The sequence below is a fragment of the Myxine glutinosa genome, chromosome 5, assembly GCF_964187855.1.
Source record: "Myxine glutinosa chromosome 5, kmMyxGlut1.1, whole genome shotgun sequence".
NCBI classification, from domain to species: domain Eukaryota; kingdom Metazoa; phylum Chordata; class Myxini; order Myxiniformes; family Myxinidae; genus Myxine; species Myxine glutinosa.
This window is the reverse complement of record NC_136265.1, coordinates 183214234-183228102: the sequence shown is the minus strand read 5'-3', so window position 1 is coordinate 183228102 and position 13869 is coordinate 183214234.

Here is a 13869-nt window from a genome sequence, read left to right as displayed (position 1 = left end):
GTGTTAGCATTGAAAAACCACTTTCCGCACTTTTGTTGGTGCAGGAAACCACTTTTGCACTTGTATTAGTGTGGAAAAACCACTTTTTGCACTTGTGTTAGTGTTGAAAAAACACTTTTCGCACTGGTGTTGGTGAAGGAAACCACTTTTCACACTTGTGTTAGTGTTGAAAAACCACTTTTCGCACTTGTGTTAGTGAAGGAAACCACTTTTCGCACTTGTGTTAGTGTTGAAAACCCACTTTTCGCACTTGTGTTAGTGTTGAAAATCCACTTTTCCCACTTGTGTTGGTGCAGGAAACCACTTTTGCACTTGTATTAGTGTGGAAAAAACACTTTTTGCACTTGGGATAGTGTTGAAAAACCACTTTTCGCACTTGTGTTGGTGCACGAAACCACTTTTGCACTTGTATTAGTGTGGAAAAACCACTTTTCGCACTTGTGTTTGTGTTGAAAAACCACTTTTCACACATGTGTTAGTGTTGAAAAACCACTTTTTGCACTTGTGTTAGTGAAGGAAACCACTTTTCGCACTTGTGTTAGTGTTGAAAACCCACTTTTCGCACTTGTGTTAGTGTTGAAAATCCACTTTTCGCACTTGTGTTGGTGCAGGAAACCACTTTTGCACTTGTATTAGTGTGGAAAAAACACTTTTTGCACTTGGGATAGTATTGAAAAACCACTTTTCGCACTTGTGTTAATGTTGAAAAACCACTTTTCGCACTTGTGTTGGTGCAGGAAACCAGTTTTGCACTTGTATTAGTGTGGAAAAAACACTTTTTGCACTTGTGATAGTGTTGAAAAATCACTTTTCGCACTTGTGTTAGTGTTGAAAAACCACTTTTCGCACCTGTGTTAGTGAAGGAAACCACTTTTCGCACTTGTGGTAGTGTTGAAAACCCACTTTTCGCACTTGTGTTAGTGTTGAAAATCCACTTTCCACACTTGTGTTGGTGCAGGAAACCACTTTTGCACTTGTAATAGTGTGGAAAAAACACTTTTTGCACTTGTGATAGTGTTGAAAAACCACTTTTCGCACTTGTGTTGGTGCAGGAAACCACTTTTCTACTTGTATTAGTGTGCAAAAAACACTTTTTGTACTTGTGATAGTGTTGAAAAACCACTTTTCGCACTTGTGTTAGTGTTGAAAAACCACTTTTCGCACTTGTGTTGGTGCAGGAAACCACTTTTGCACTTGTATTAGTGTGGAAAAAACACTTTTTGCACTTGTGATAGTGTTGAAAAACCACTTTTCGCACTTGTGTTAGTGTTGAAAAACCACTTTTCGCACTTGTGTTGGTGCAGGAAACCACTTTTGCACTTGTATTAGTGTGGAAAAACCAGTTTTCGTACTTGTGTTAGTGTTGAAAAACCACTTTTCGCACTGGTGTTGGTGAAGGAAACCACTTTTCGCACTTGTGTTAGTGTTGAAAATCCACTTTTCGCACATGTGTTAGTGAAGGAAAGCACGTTTTGCACTTGTGTTGGTGCAGGAAACCACTTTTGCACTTGTATTAGTGTGGAAAAACCACTTTTCGCACTTGTTTTAGTGTTGAAAAACCACTTTTCGCACTGGTGTTGGTGAAGGAAACCACTTTTCACACTTGTGTTAGTGTTGAAAACCCACTTTTCGCACATGTGTTAGTGAAGGAAAGCACGTTTTGCACTTGTGTTGGTGCAGGAAACCACTTTTGCACTTGTATTAGTGTGGAAAAACCACTTTTCGCACTTGTGTTAGTGTTGAAAAACCACTTTTCGCACTGGTGTTGGTGAAGGAAACCACTTTTCACACTTCTGTTAGTGTTGAAAAACCACTTTTGCACTTGTGTTGGTGCAGGAAGCCACTTTTGCACTTGTATTAGTGTGGAAAAACCACTTTTCGCACTTGTGTTAGTATTGAAAAACCACTTTTCGCACTGGTGTTGGTGAAGGAAACCACTTTTCACACTTGTGTTAGTGTTGAAAACCCACTTTTCACACATGTGTTAGTGAAGGAAACCACTTTTCGCACTTGTGTTAGCATTGAAAAACCACTTTCCGCACTTGTGTTGGTGCAGGAAACCACTTTTGCACTTGTATTAGTGTGGAAAAACCACTTTTTGCACTTGTGTTAGTGTTGAAAAAACACTTTTCACACTGGTGTTGGTGAAGGAAACCACTTTTCACACTTGTGTTAGTGTTGAAAAACCACTTTTCGCACTTGTGTTAGTGAAGGAAACCACTTTTCGCACTTGTGTTAGTGTTGAAAACCCACTTTTCGCACTTGTGTTAGTGTTGAAAATCCACTTTTCCCACTTGTGTTGGTGCAGGAAACCACTTTTGCACTTGTATTAGTGTGGAAAAAACACTTTTTGCACTTGGGATAGTGTTGAAAAACCACTTTTCGCACTTGTGTTGGTGCACGAAACCACTTTTGCACTTGTATTAGTGTGGAAAAACCACTTTTCGCACTTGTGTTTGTGTTGAAAAACCACTTTTCACACATGTGTTAGTGTTGAAAAACCACTTTTTGCACTTGTGTTAGTGAAGGAAACCACTTTTCGCACTTGTGTTAGTGTTGAAAACCCACTTTTCGCACTTGTGTTAGTGTTGAAAATCCACTTTTCGCACTTGTGTTGGTGCAGGAAACCACTTTTGCACTTGTATTAGTGTGGAAAAAACACTTTTTGCACTTGGGATAGTATTGAAAAACCACTTTTCGCACTTGTGTTAATGTTGAAAAACCACTTTTCGCACTTGTGTTGGTGCAGGAAACCAGTTTTGCACTTGTATTAGTGTGGAAAAAACACTTTTTGCACTTGTGATAGTGTTGAAAAATCACTTTTCGCACTTGTGTTAGTGTTGAAAAACCACTTTTCGCACCTGTGTTAGTGAAGGAAACCACTTTTCGCACTTGTGGTAGTGTTGAAAACCCACTTTTCGCACTTGTGTTAGTGTTGAAAATCCACTTTCCACACTTGTGTTGGTGCAGGAAACCACTTTTGCACTTGTAATAGTGTGGAAAAAACACTTTTTGCACTTGTGATAGTGTTGAAAAACCACTTTTCGCACTTGTGTTGGTGCAGGAAACCACTTTTCTACTTGTATTAGTGTGCAAAAAACACTTTTTGTACTTGTGATAGTGTTGAAAAACCACTTTTCGCACTTGTGTTAGTGTTGAAAAACCACTTTTCGCACTTGTGTTGGTGCAGGAAACCACTTTTGCACTTGTATTAGTGTGGAAAAAACACTTTTTGCACTTGTGATAGTGTTGAAAAACCACTTTTCGCACTTGTGTTAGTGTTGAAAAACCACTTTTCGCACTTGTGTTGGTGCAGGAAACCACTTTTGCACTTGTATTAGTGTGGAAAAACCAGTTTTCGTACTTGTGTTAGTGTTGAAAAACCACTTTTCGCACTGGTGTTGGTGAAGGAAACCACTTTTCGCACTTGTGTTAGTGTTGAAAATCCACTTTTCGCACATGTGTTAGTGAAGGAAAGCACGTTTTGCACTTGTGTTGGTGCAGGAAACCACTTTTGCACTTGTATTAGTGTGGAAAAACCACTTTTCGCACTTGTGTTAGTGTTGAAAAACCACTTTTCGCACTGGTGTTGGTGAAGGAAACCACTTTTCACACTTGTGTTAGTGTTGAAAACCCACTTTTCGCACATGTGTTAGTGAAGGAAACCACTTTTCGCCCTTGTGTTAGTGTTGAAAAACCACTTTCCGCATTTGTGTTGGTGCAGGAAACCACTTTTGCACTTGTTTTAGTGTTGAAAAACCACTTTTCGCACTTGTGTTAGTGAAGGAAACCACTTTTTGCACTTGTGTTAGTGTTGAAAACCCACTTTTCGCACTTGTGTTAGTGTTGAAAATCCACTTTTCCCACTTGTGTTGGTGCAGGAAACCACTTTTGCACTTGTATTAGTGTGGGAAAAACACTTTTTGAACTTGGGATAGTATTGAAAAACCACTTTTCGCACTTGTGTTAATGTTGAAAAACCAGTTTTCGCACTTGTGTTGGTGCAGGAAACCAGTTTTGCACTTGTATTAGTGTGGAAAAAACACTTTTTGCACTTGTGATAGTGTTGAAAAATCACTTTTCATATTTGTGTTAGTGTTGAAAAACCACTTTTCGCACCTGTGTTAGTGAAGGAAACCACTTTTCGCACTTGTGTTAGTGTTGAAAACCCACTTTTCGCACTTGTGTTAGTGTTGAAAATCCACTTTCCGCACTTGTGTTGGTGCAGGAAACCACTTTTGCACTTGTAATAGTGTGGAAAAAACAATTTTTGCACTTGTGATAGTGTTGAAAAACCACTTTTCGCACTTGTGTTGGTGCAGGAAACCACTTTTCTACTTGTATTAGTGTGGTAAAACCACTTTTCGCACTTTTGTTAGTGTTGAAAAACCACTTTTCGCACTTGTGTTAGTGTTGAAAAACCACTTTTCGCACTTGTGTTAGTGTTGAAAAACCACTTTTCGCACTTGTGTTGGTGCAGGAAACCACTTTTGCACTTGTATTAGAGTGGAAAAACCTCTTTTCGCACTTGTGTTCGTGTTGAAAAACCACTTTTCGCACTGGTGTTGGTGAAGGAAACCACTTTTCGCACTTGTGTTAGTGTTGAAAACCCACTTTTCGCACATGTGTTAGTGAAGGAAACCACTTTTCGCACTTGTGTTAGTGTTGAAAAACCACTTTCCGCACTTGTGTTGGTGCAGGAAACCACTTTTGCACTTGTATTAGTGTGGAAAAACCACTTTTTGCACTTGTGTTAGTGTTGAAAAAACACTTTTCGCACTGGTGTTGGTGAAGGAAACCACTTTTCACACTTGTGTTAGTGTTGAAAAACCACTTTTCGCACTTGTGTTAGTGAAGGAAACCACTTTTCGCACTTGTGTTAGTGTTGAAAACCCACTTTTCGCACTTGTGTTAGTGTTGAAAATCCACTTTTCCCCCTTGTGTTGGTGCAGGAAACCACTTTTGCACTTGTATTAGTGTGGAAAAAACACTTTTTGCACTTGGGATAGTGTTGAAAAACCACTTTTCGCACTTGTGTTAGTGTTGAAAAACCACTTTTCGCACTTGTGTTGGTGCACGAAACCACTTTTGCACTTGTATTAGTGTGGAAAAACCACTTTTTGCACTTGTGTTAGTGTTGAAAAAACACTTTTCGCACTGGTGTTGGTGAAGGAAACCACTTTTCACACTTGTGTTAGTGTTGAAAAACCACTTTTCGCACTTGTGTTAGTGAAGGAAACCACTTTTCGCACTTGTGTTAGTGTTGAAAACCCACTTTTCGCACTTGTGTTAGTGTTGAAAATCCACTTTTCCCACTTGTGTTAGTGAAGGAAACCACTTTTCGCACTTGTGTTAGTGTTGAAAACCCACTTTTCGCACTTGTGTTAGTGTTGAAAATCCACTTTTCGCACTTGTGTTGGTGCAGGAAACCACTTTTCACTTGTATTAGTGTGGAAAAAACACTTTTTGCACTTGGGATAGTATTGAAAAACCACTTTTCGCACTTGTGTTGGTGCAGGAAACCAGTTTTGCACTTGTATTAGTGTGGAAAAAACACTTTTTGCACTTGTGATAGTGTTGAAAAATCACTTTTCGCACTTGTGTTGGTGCAGGAAACCACTTTTGCACTTGTATTGGTGTGGAAAAACCACTTTTCGCACTTGTGTTAGTGTTGAAAAACCACTTTTCGCACTTGTGTTAGTGATGAAAAACCACTTTTCGCACTTGTGTTAAGTGATGAAAAACCACTTTTCGCACCTGTGTTAGTGAAGGAAACCACTTTTCGCACTTGTGTTAGTGTTGAAAACCCACTTTTCGCACTTGTGTTAGTGTTGAAAAGCCACTTTTCGCACTTGTGTTGGTGCAGGAAACCACTTTTGCACTTGTATTAGTGTGGAAAAAACACTTTTTGCACTTGTGATAGTGTTGAAAAATCACTTTTCGCACTTGTGTTAGTGTTGAAAAACCACTTTTCGCACTTGTGTTGGTGCAGGAAACCACTTTTGCACTTGTATTGGTGTGGAAAAACCACTTTTCGCACTTGTGTTAGTGTTGAAAAAACACTTTTCGCACTTGTGTTAGTGATGAAAAACCACTTTTCGCACCTGTGTTAGTGAAGGAAACCACTTTTCGCACTTGTGTTAGTGTTGAAAACCCACTTTTCGCACTTGTGTTAGTGTTGAAAATCCACTTTTCGCACTTGTGTTGGTGCAGGAAACCACTTTTGCACTTGTAATAGTGTTGAAAAACCACTTTTCGCACTTGTGTTAGTGTTGAAAAACCACTTTTCGCACTTGTGTTGGTGCAGGAAACCACTTTTCTACTTGTATTAGTGTGGAAAACCACTTTTCGCACCTTTGTTAGTGTTGAAAAACCACTTTTCGCACTTGTGTTAGTGTTGAAAAACCACTTTTCGCACTTGTGTTAGTGTTGAAAAACCACTTTTCGCACTTGTGTTGGTGCAGGAAACCAATTTTGCACTTGTATTAGTGTGGAAAACCACTTTTCGCACTTTTGTTAGTGTTGAAAAAACACTTTTTGCACTTGTGATAGTGTTGAAAAACCACTTTTCGCACTGTGTTAGTGTTGAAAAACCACTTTTCGCACTTGTGTTAGTGTTGAAAAACCACTTTTCGCACTTGTGTTGGTGTTGAAAAACCACTTTTCGCACTTGTGTTGGTGAAGGAAACCACTTTTCGCACTTGTGTTAGTGTTGAAAACCCACTTTTCGCACATGTGTTAGTGAAGGAAACCACTTTTCGCACTTGTGTTAGTGTTGAAAAACCACTTTCCGCACTTGTGTTGGTGCAGGAAACCACTTTTGCACTTGTATTAGTGTTGAAAAACCACTTTTTGCACTTGTGTTAGTGTTGAAAAACCACTTTTCGCACTGGTGTTGGTGAAGGAAACCACTTTTCGCACTTGTGTTAGTGTTGAAAAACCACTTTTCGCACTTGTGTTAGTGTTGAAAACCCACTTTTCGCACTTGTGTTAGTGTTAAAAATCCACTTTTCCCACTTGTGTTGGTGCAGGAAACCACTTTTGCACTTGTATTAGTGTGGAAAAAACACTTTTTGCACTTGGGATAGTGTTGAAAAACCACTTTTCGCACTTGTGTTAGTGTTGAAAAACCACTTTTCGCACTTGTGTTGGTGCAGGAAACCACTTTTGCACTTGTATTAGTGTGGAAAAAACACTTTTTGCACTTGGGATAGTGTTGAAAAACCACTTTTCGCACTTGTGTTAGTGTTGAAAAACCACTTTTCGCACTTGTGTTGGTGCAGGAAACCAGTTTTGCACTTGTATTAGTGTGGAAAAAACACTTTTTGCACTTGTGATAGTGTTGAAAAATCACTTTTCGCACTTGTGTTAGTGTTGAAAAACCACTTTTCGCACTTGTGTTGGTGCAGGAAACCACTTTTGCACTTGTATTAGTGTGGAAAAACCACTTTTTGCACTTGTGTTAGTGTTGAAAAACCACTTTTCGCACTTGTGCTAGTGTTGAAAAACCACTTTTCGCACTTGTGTTGGTGCAGGAAACCACTTTTGCACTTGTATTAGTGTGGACAAACCACTTTTTGCACTTGTGTTAGTGTTGAAAAACCACTTTTCGCACTAGTGTTGGTGAAGGAAACCACTTTTCGCACTTGTGTTAGTGTTGAAAATCCACTTTTCGCACATGTGTTAGTGAAGGAAACCACGTTTTGCACTTGTGTTGGTGCAGGAAACCACTTTTGCACTTGTATTAGTGTGGAAAAACCACTTTTCACACTTGTGTTAGTGTTGAAAAACCACTTTTCGCACTGGTTTTGGTGAAGGAAACCACTTTTTGCACTTGTGTTAGTGTTGAAAACCCACTTTTCGCACATGTGTTAGTGAAGGAAACCACTTTTCGCACTTGTGTTAGTGTTGAAAAACCACTTTCCGCATTTGTGTTGGTGCAGGAAACGACTTTTGCACTTGTATTAGTGTGGAAAACCACTTTTTGCACTTGTGTTAGTGTTGAAAAACCACTTTTCGCACTGGTGTTGGTGAAGGAAACCACTTTTAACACTTGTGTTAGTGTTGAAAAACCACTTTTTGCACTTGTGTTAGTGAAGGAAACCACTTTTTGCACTTGTGTTAGTGTTGAAACCCCACTTTTCGCACTTGTGTTAGTATTGAAAAACCACTTTTCGCACTGGTGTTGGTGAAGGAAACCACTTTTCACACTTGTGTTAGTGTTGAAAACCCACTTTTCACACATGTGTTAGTGAAGGAAACCACTTTTCGCACTTGTGTTAGCATTGAAAAACCACTTTCCGCACTTGTGTTGGTGCAGGAAACCACTTTTGCACTTGTATTAGTGTGGAAAAACCACTTTTTGCACTTGTGTTAGTGTTGAAAAAACACTTTTCGCACTGGTGTTGGTGAAGGAAACCACTTTTCACACTTGTGTTAGTGTTGAAAAACCACTTTTCGCACTTGTGTTAGTGAAGGAAACCACTTTTCGCACTTGTGTTAGTGTTGAAAACCCACTTTTCGCACTTGTGTTAGTGTTGAAAATCCACTTTTCCCACTTGTGTTGGTGCAGGAAACCACTTTTGCACTTGTATTAGTGTGGAAAAAACACTTTTTGCACTTGGGATAGTGTTGAAAAACCACTTTTCGCACTTGTGTTGGTGCACGAAACCACTTTTGCACTTGTATTAGTGTGGAAAAACCACTTTTCGCACTTGTGTTTGTGTTGAAAAACCACTTTTCACACATGTGTTAGTGTTGAAAAACCACTTTTTGCACTTGTGTTAGTGAAGGAAACCACTTTTCGCACTTGTGTTAGTGTTGAAAACCCACTTTTCGCACTTGTGTTAGTGTTGAAAATCCACTTTTCGCACTTGTGTTGGTGCAGGAAACCACTTTTGCACTTGTATTAGTGTGGAAAAAACACTTTTTGCACTTGGGATAGTATTGAAAAACCACTTTTCGCACTTGTGTTAATGTTGAAAAACCACTTTTCGCACTTGTGTTGGTGCAGGAAACCAGTTTTGCACTTGTATTAGTGTGGAAAAAACACTTTTTGCACTTGTGATAGTGTTGAAAAATCACTTTTCGCACTTGTGTTAGTGTTGAAAAACCACTTTTCGCACCTGTGTTAGTGAAGGAAACCACTTTTCGCACTTGTGGTAGTGTTGAAAACCCACTTTTCGCACTTGTGTTAGTGTTGAAAATCCACTTTCCACACTTGTGTTGGTGCAGGAAACCACTTTTGCACTTGTAATAGTGTGGAAAAAACACTTTTTGCACTTGTGATAGTGTTGAAAAAACCACTTTTCGCACTTGTGTTGGTGCAGGAAACCACTTTTCTACTTGTATTAGTGTGCAAAAAACACTTTTTGTACTTGTGATAGTGTTGAAAAACCACTTTTCGCACTTGTGTTAGTGTTGAAAAACCACTTTTCGCACTTGTGTTGGTGCAGGAAACCACTTTTGCACTTGTATTAGTGTGGAAAAAACACTTTTTGCACTTGTGATAGTGTTGAAAAACCACTTTTCGCACTTGTGTTAGTGTTGAAAAACCACTTTTCGCACTTGTGTTGGTGCAGGAAACCACTTTTGCACTTGTATTAGTGTGGAAAAACCAGTTTTCGTACTTGTGTTAGTGTTGAAAAACCACTTTTCGCACTGGTGTTGGTGAAGGAAACCACTTTTCGCACTTGTGTTAGTGTTGAAAATCCACTTTTCGCACATGTGTTAGTGAAGGAAAGCACGTTTTGCACTTGTGTTGGTGCAGGAAACCACTTTTGCACTTGTATTAGTGTGGAAAAACCACTTTTCGCACTTGTGTTAGTGTTGAAAAACCACTTTTCGCACTGGTGTTGGTGAAGGAAACCACTTTTCACACTTGTGTTAGTGTTGAAAACCCACTTTTCGCACATGTGTTAGTGAAGTAAAGCACGTTTTGCACTTGTGTTGGTGCAGGAAACCACTTTTGCACTTGTATTAGTGTGGAAAAACCACTTTTCGCACTTGTGTTAGTGTTGAAAAACCACTTTTCGCACTGGTGTTGGTGAAGGAAACCACTTTTCACACTTGTGTTAGTGTTGAAAAACCACTTTTGCACTTGTGTTGGTGCAGGAAACCACTTTTGCACTTGTATTAGTGTGGAAAAACCACTTTTCGCACTTGTGTTAGTATTGAAAAACCACTTTTCGCACTGGTGTTGGTGAAGGAAACCACTTTTCACACTTGTGTTAGTGTTGAAAACCCACTTTTCACACATGTGTTAGTGAAGGAAACCACTTTTCGCACTTGTGTTAGCATTGAAAAACCACTTTCCGCACTTGTGTTGGTGCAGGAAACCACTTTTGCACTTGTATTAGTGTGGAAAAACCACTTTTTGCACTTGTGTTAGTGTTGAAAAAACACTTTTCGCACTGGTGTTGGTGAAGGAAACCACTTTTCACACTTGTGTTAGTGTTGAAAAACCACTTTTCGCACTTGTGTTAGTGAAGGAAACCACTTTTCGCACTTGTGTTAGTGTTGAAAACCCACTTTTCGCACTTGTGTTAGTGTTGAAAATCCACTTTTCCCACTTGTGTTGGTGCAGGAAACCACTTTTGCACTTGTATTAGTGTGGAAAAAACACTTTTTGCACTTGGGATAGTGTTGAAAAACCACTTTTCGCACTTGTGTTGGTGCACGAAACCACTTTTGCACTTGTATTAGTGTGGAAAAACCACTTTTCGCACTTGTGTTTGTGTTGAAAAACCACTTTTCACACATGTGTTAGTGTTGAAAAACCACTTTTTGCACTTGTGTTAGTGAAGGAAACCACTTTTCGCACTTGTGTTAGTGTTGAAAACCCACTTTTCGCACTTGTGTTAGTGTTGAAAATCCACTTTTCGCACTTGTGTTGGTGCAGGAAACCACTTTTGCACTTGTATTAGTGTGGAAAAAACACTTTTTGCACTTGGGATAGTATTGAAAAACCACTTTTCGCACTTGTGTTAATGTTGAAAAACCACTTTTCGCACTTGTGTTGGTGCAGGAAACCAGTTTTGCACTTGTATTAGTGTGGAAAAAACACTTTTTGCACTTGTGATAGTGTTGAAAAATCACTTTTCGCACTTGTGTTAGTGTTGAAAAACCACTTTTCGCACCTGTGTTAGTGAAGGAAACCACTTTTCGCACTTGTGGTAGTGTTGAAAACCCACTTTTCGCACTTGTGTTAGTGTTGAAAATCCACTTTCCACACTTGTGTTGGTGCAGGAAACCACTTTTGCACTTGTAATAGTGTGGAAAAAACACTTTTTGCACTTGTGATAGTGTTGAAAAACCACTTTTCGCACTTGTGTTGGTGCAGGAAACCACTTTTCTACTTGTATTAGTGTGCAAAAAACACTTTTTGTACTTGTGATAGTGTTGAAAAACCACTTTTCGCACTTGTGTTAGTGTTGAAAAACCACTTTTCGCACTTGTGTTGGTGCAGGAAACCACTTTTGCACTTGTATTAGTGTGGAAAAAACACTTTTTGCACTTGTGATAGTGTTGAAAAACCACTTTTCGCACTTGTGTTAGTGTTGAAAAACCACTTTTCGCACTTGTGTTGGTGCAGGAAACCACTTTTGCACTTGTATTAGTGTTGAAAAACCACTTTTCGCACTGGTGTTGGTGAAGGAAACCACTTTTCGCACTTGTGTTAGTGTTGAAAATCCACTTTTCGCACATGTGTTAGTGAAGGAAAGCACGTTTTGCACTTGTGTTGGTGCAGGAAACCACTTTTGCACTTGTATTAGTGTGGAAAAACCACTTTTCGCACTTGTTTTAGTGTTGAAAAACCACTTTTCGCACTGGTGTTGGTGAAGGAAACCACTTTTCACACTTGTGTTAGTGTTGAAAACCCACTTTTCGCACATGTGTTAGTGAAGGAAAGCACGTTTTGCACTTGTGTTGGTGCAGGAAACCACTTTTGCACTTGTATTAGTGTGGAAAAACCACTTTTCGCACTTGTGTTAGTGTTGAAAAACCACTTTTCGCACTGGTGTTGGTGAAGGAAACCACTTTTCACACTTGTGTTAGTGTTGAAAAACCACTTTTGCACTTGTGTTGGTGCAGGAAGCCACTTTTGCACTTGTATTAGTGTGGAAAAACCACTTTTCGCACTTGTGTTAGTATTGAAAAACCACTTTTCGCACTGGTGTTGGTGAAGGAAACCACTTTTCACACTTGTGTTAGTGTTGAAAACCCACTTTTCACACATGTGTTAGTGAAGGAAACCACTTTTCGCACTTGTGTTAGCATTGAAAAACCACTTTCCGCACTTGTGTTGGTGCAGGAAACCACTTTTGCACTTGTATTAGTGTGGAAAAACCATTTTTTGCACTTGTGTTAGTGTTGAAAAAACACTTTTCGCACTGGTGTTGGTGAAGGAAACCACTTTTCACACTTGTGTTAGTGTTGAAAAACCACTTTTCGCACTTGTGTTAGTGAAGGAAACCACTTTTCGCACTTGTGTTAGTGTTGAAAACCCACTTTTCGCACTTGTGTTAGTGTTGAAAATCCACTTTTCCCACTTGTGTTGGTGCAGGAAACCACTTTTGCACTTGTATTAGTGTGGAAAAAACACTTTTTGCACTTGGGATAGTGTTGAAAAACCACTTTTCGCACTTGTGTTGGTGCACGAAACCACTTTTGCACTTGTATTAGTGTGGAAAAACCACTTTTCGCACTTGTGTTTGTGTTGAAAAACCACTTTTCACACATGTGTTAGTGTTGAAAAACCACTTTTTGCACTTGTGTTAGTGAAGGAAACCACTTTTCGCACTTGTGTTAGTGTTGAAAACCCACTTTTCGCACTTGTGTTAGTGTTGAAAATCCACTTTTCGCACTTGTGTTGGTGCAGGAAACCACTTTTGCACTTGTATTAGTGTGGAAAAAACACTTTTTGCACTTGGGATAGTATTGAAAAACCACTTTTCGCACTTGTGTTAATGTTGAAAAACCACTTTTCGCACTTGTGTTGGTGCAGGAAACCAGTTTTGCACTTGTATTAGTGTGGAAAAAACACTTTTTGCACTTGTGATAGTGTTGAAAAATCACTTTTCGCACTTGTGTTAGTGTTGAAAAACCACTTGTCGCACCTGTGTTAGTGAAGGAAACCACTTTTCGCACTTGTGGTAGTGTTGAAAACCCACTTTTCGCACTTGTGTTAGTGTTGAAAATCCACTTTCCACACTTGTGTTGGTGCAGGAAACCACTTTTGCACTTGTAATAGTGTGGAAAAAACACTTTTTGCACTTGTGATAGTGTTGAAAAACCACTTTTCGCACTTGTGTTGGTGCAGGAAACCACTTTTCTACTTGTATTAGTGTGCAAAAAACACTTTTTGTACTTGTGATAGTGTTGAAAAACCACTTTTCGCACTTGTGTTAGTGTTGAAAAACCACTTTTCGCACTTGTGTTGGTGCAGGAAACCACTTTTGCACTTGTATTAGTGTGGAAAAAACACTTTTTGCACTTGTGATAGTGTTGAAAAACCACTTTTCGCACTTGTGTTAGTGTTGAAAAACCACTTTTCGCACTTGTGTTGGTGCAGGAAACCACTTTTGCACTTGTATTAGTGTGGAAAAACCAGTTTTCGTACTTGTGTTAGTGTTGAAAAACCACTTTTCGCACTGGTGTTGGTGAAGGAAACCACTTTTCGCACTTGTGTTAGTGTTGAAAATCCACTTTTCGCACATGTGTTAGTGAAGGAAAGCACGTTTTGCACTTGTGTTGGTGCAGGAAACCACTTTTGCACTTGTATTAGTGTGGAAAAACCACTTTTCGCACTTGTGTTAGTGTTGAAAAACCACTTTTCGCACTGGTGTTGGTGAAGGAAACCACTTTTCA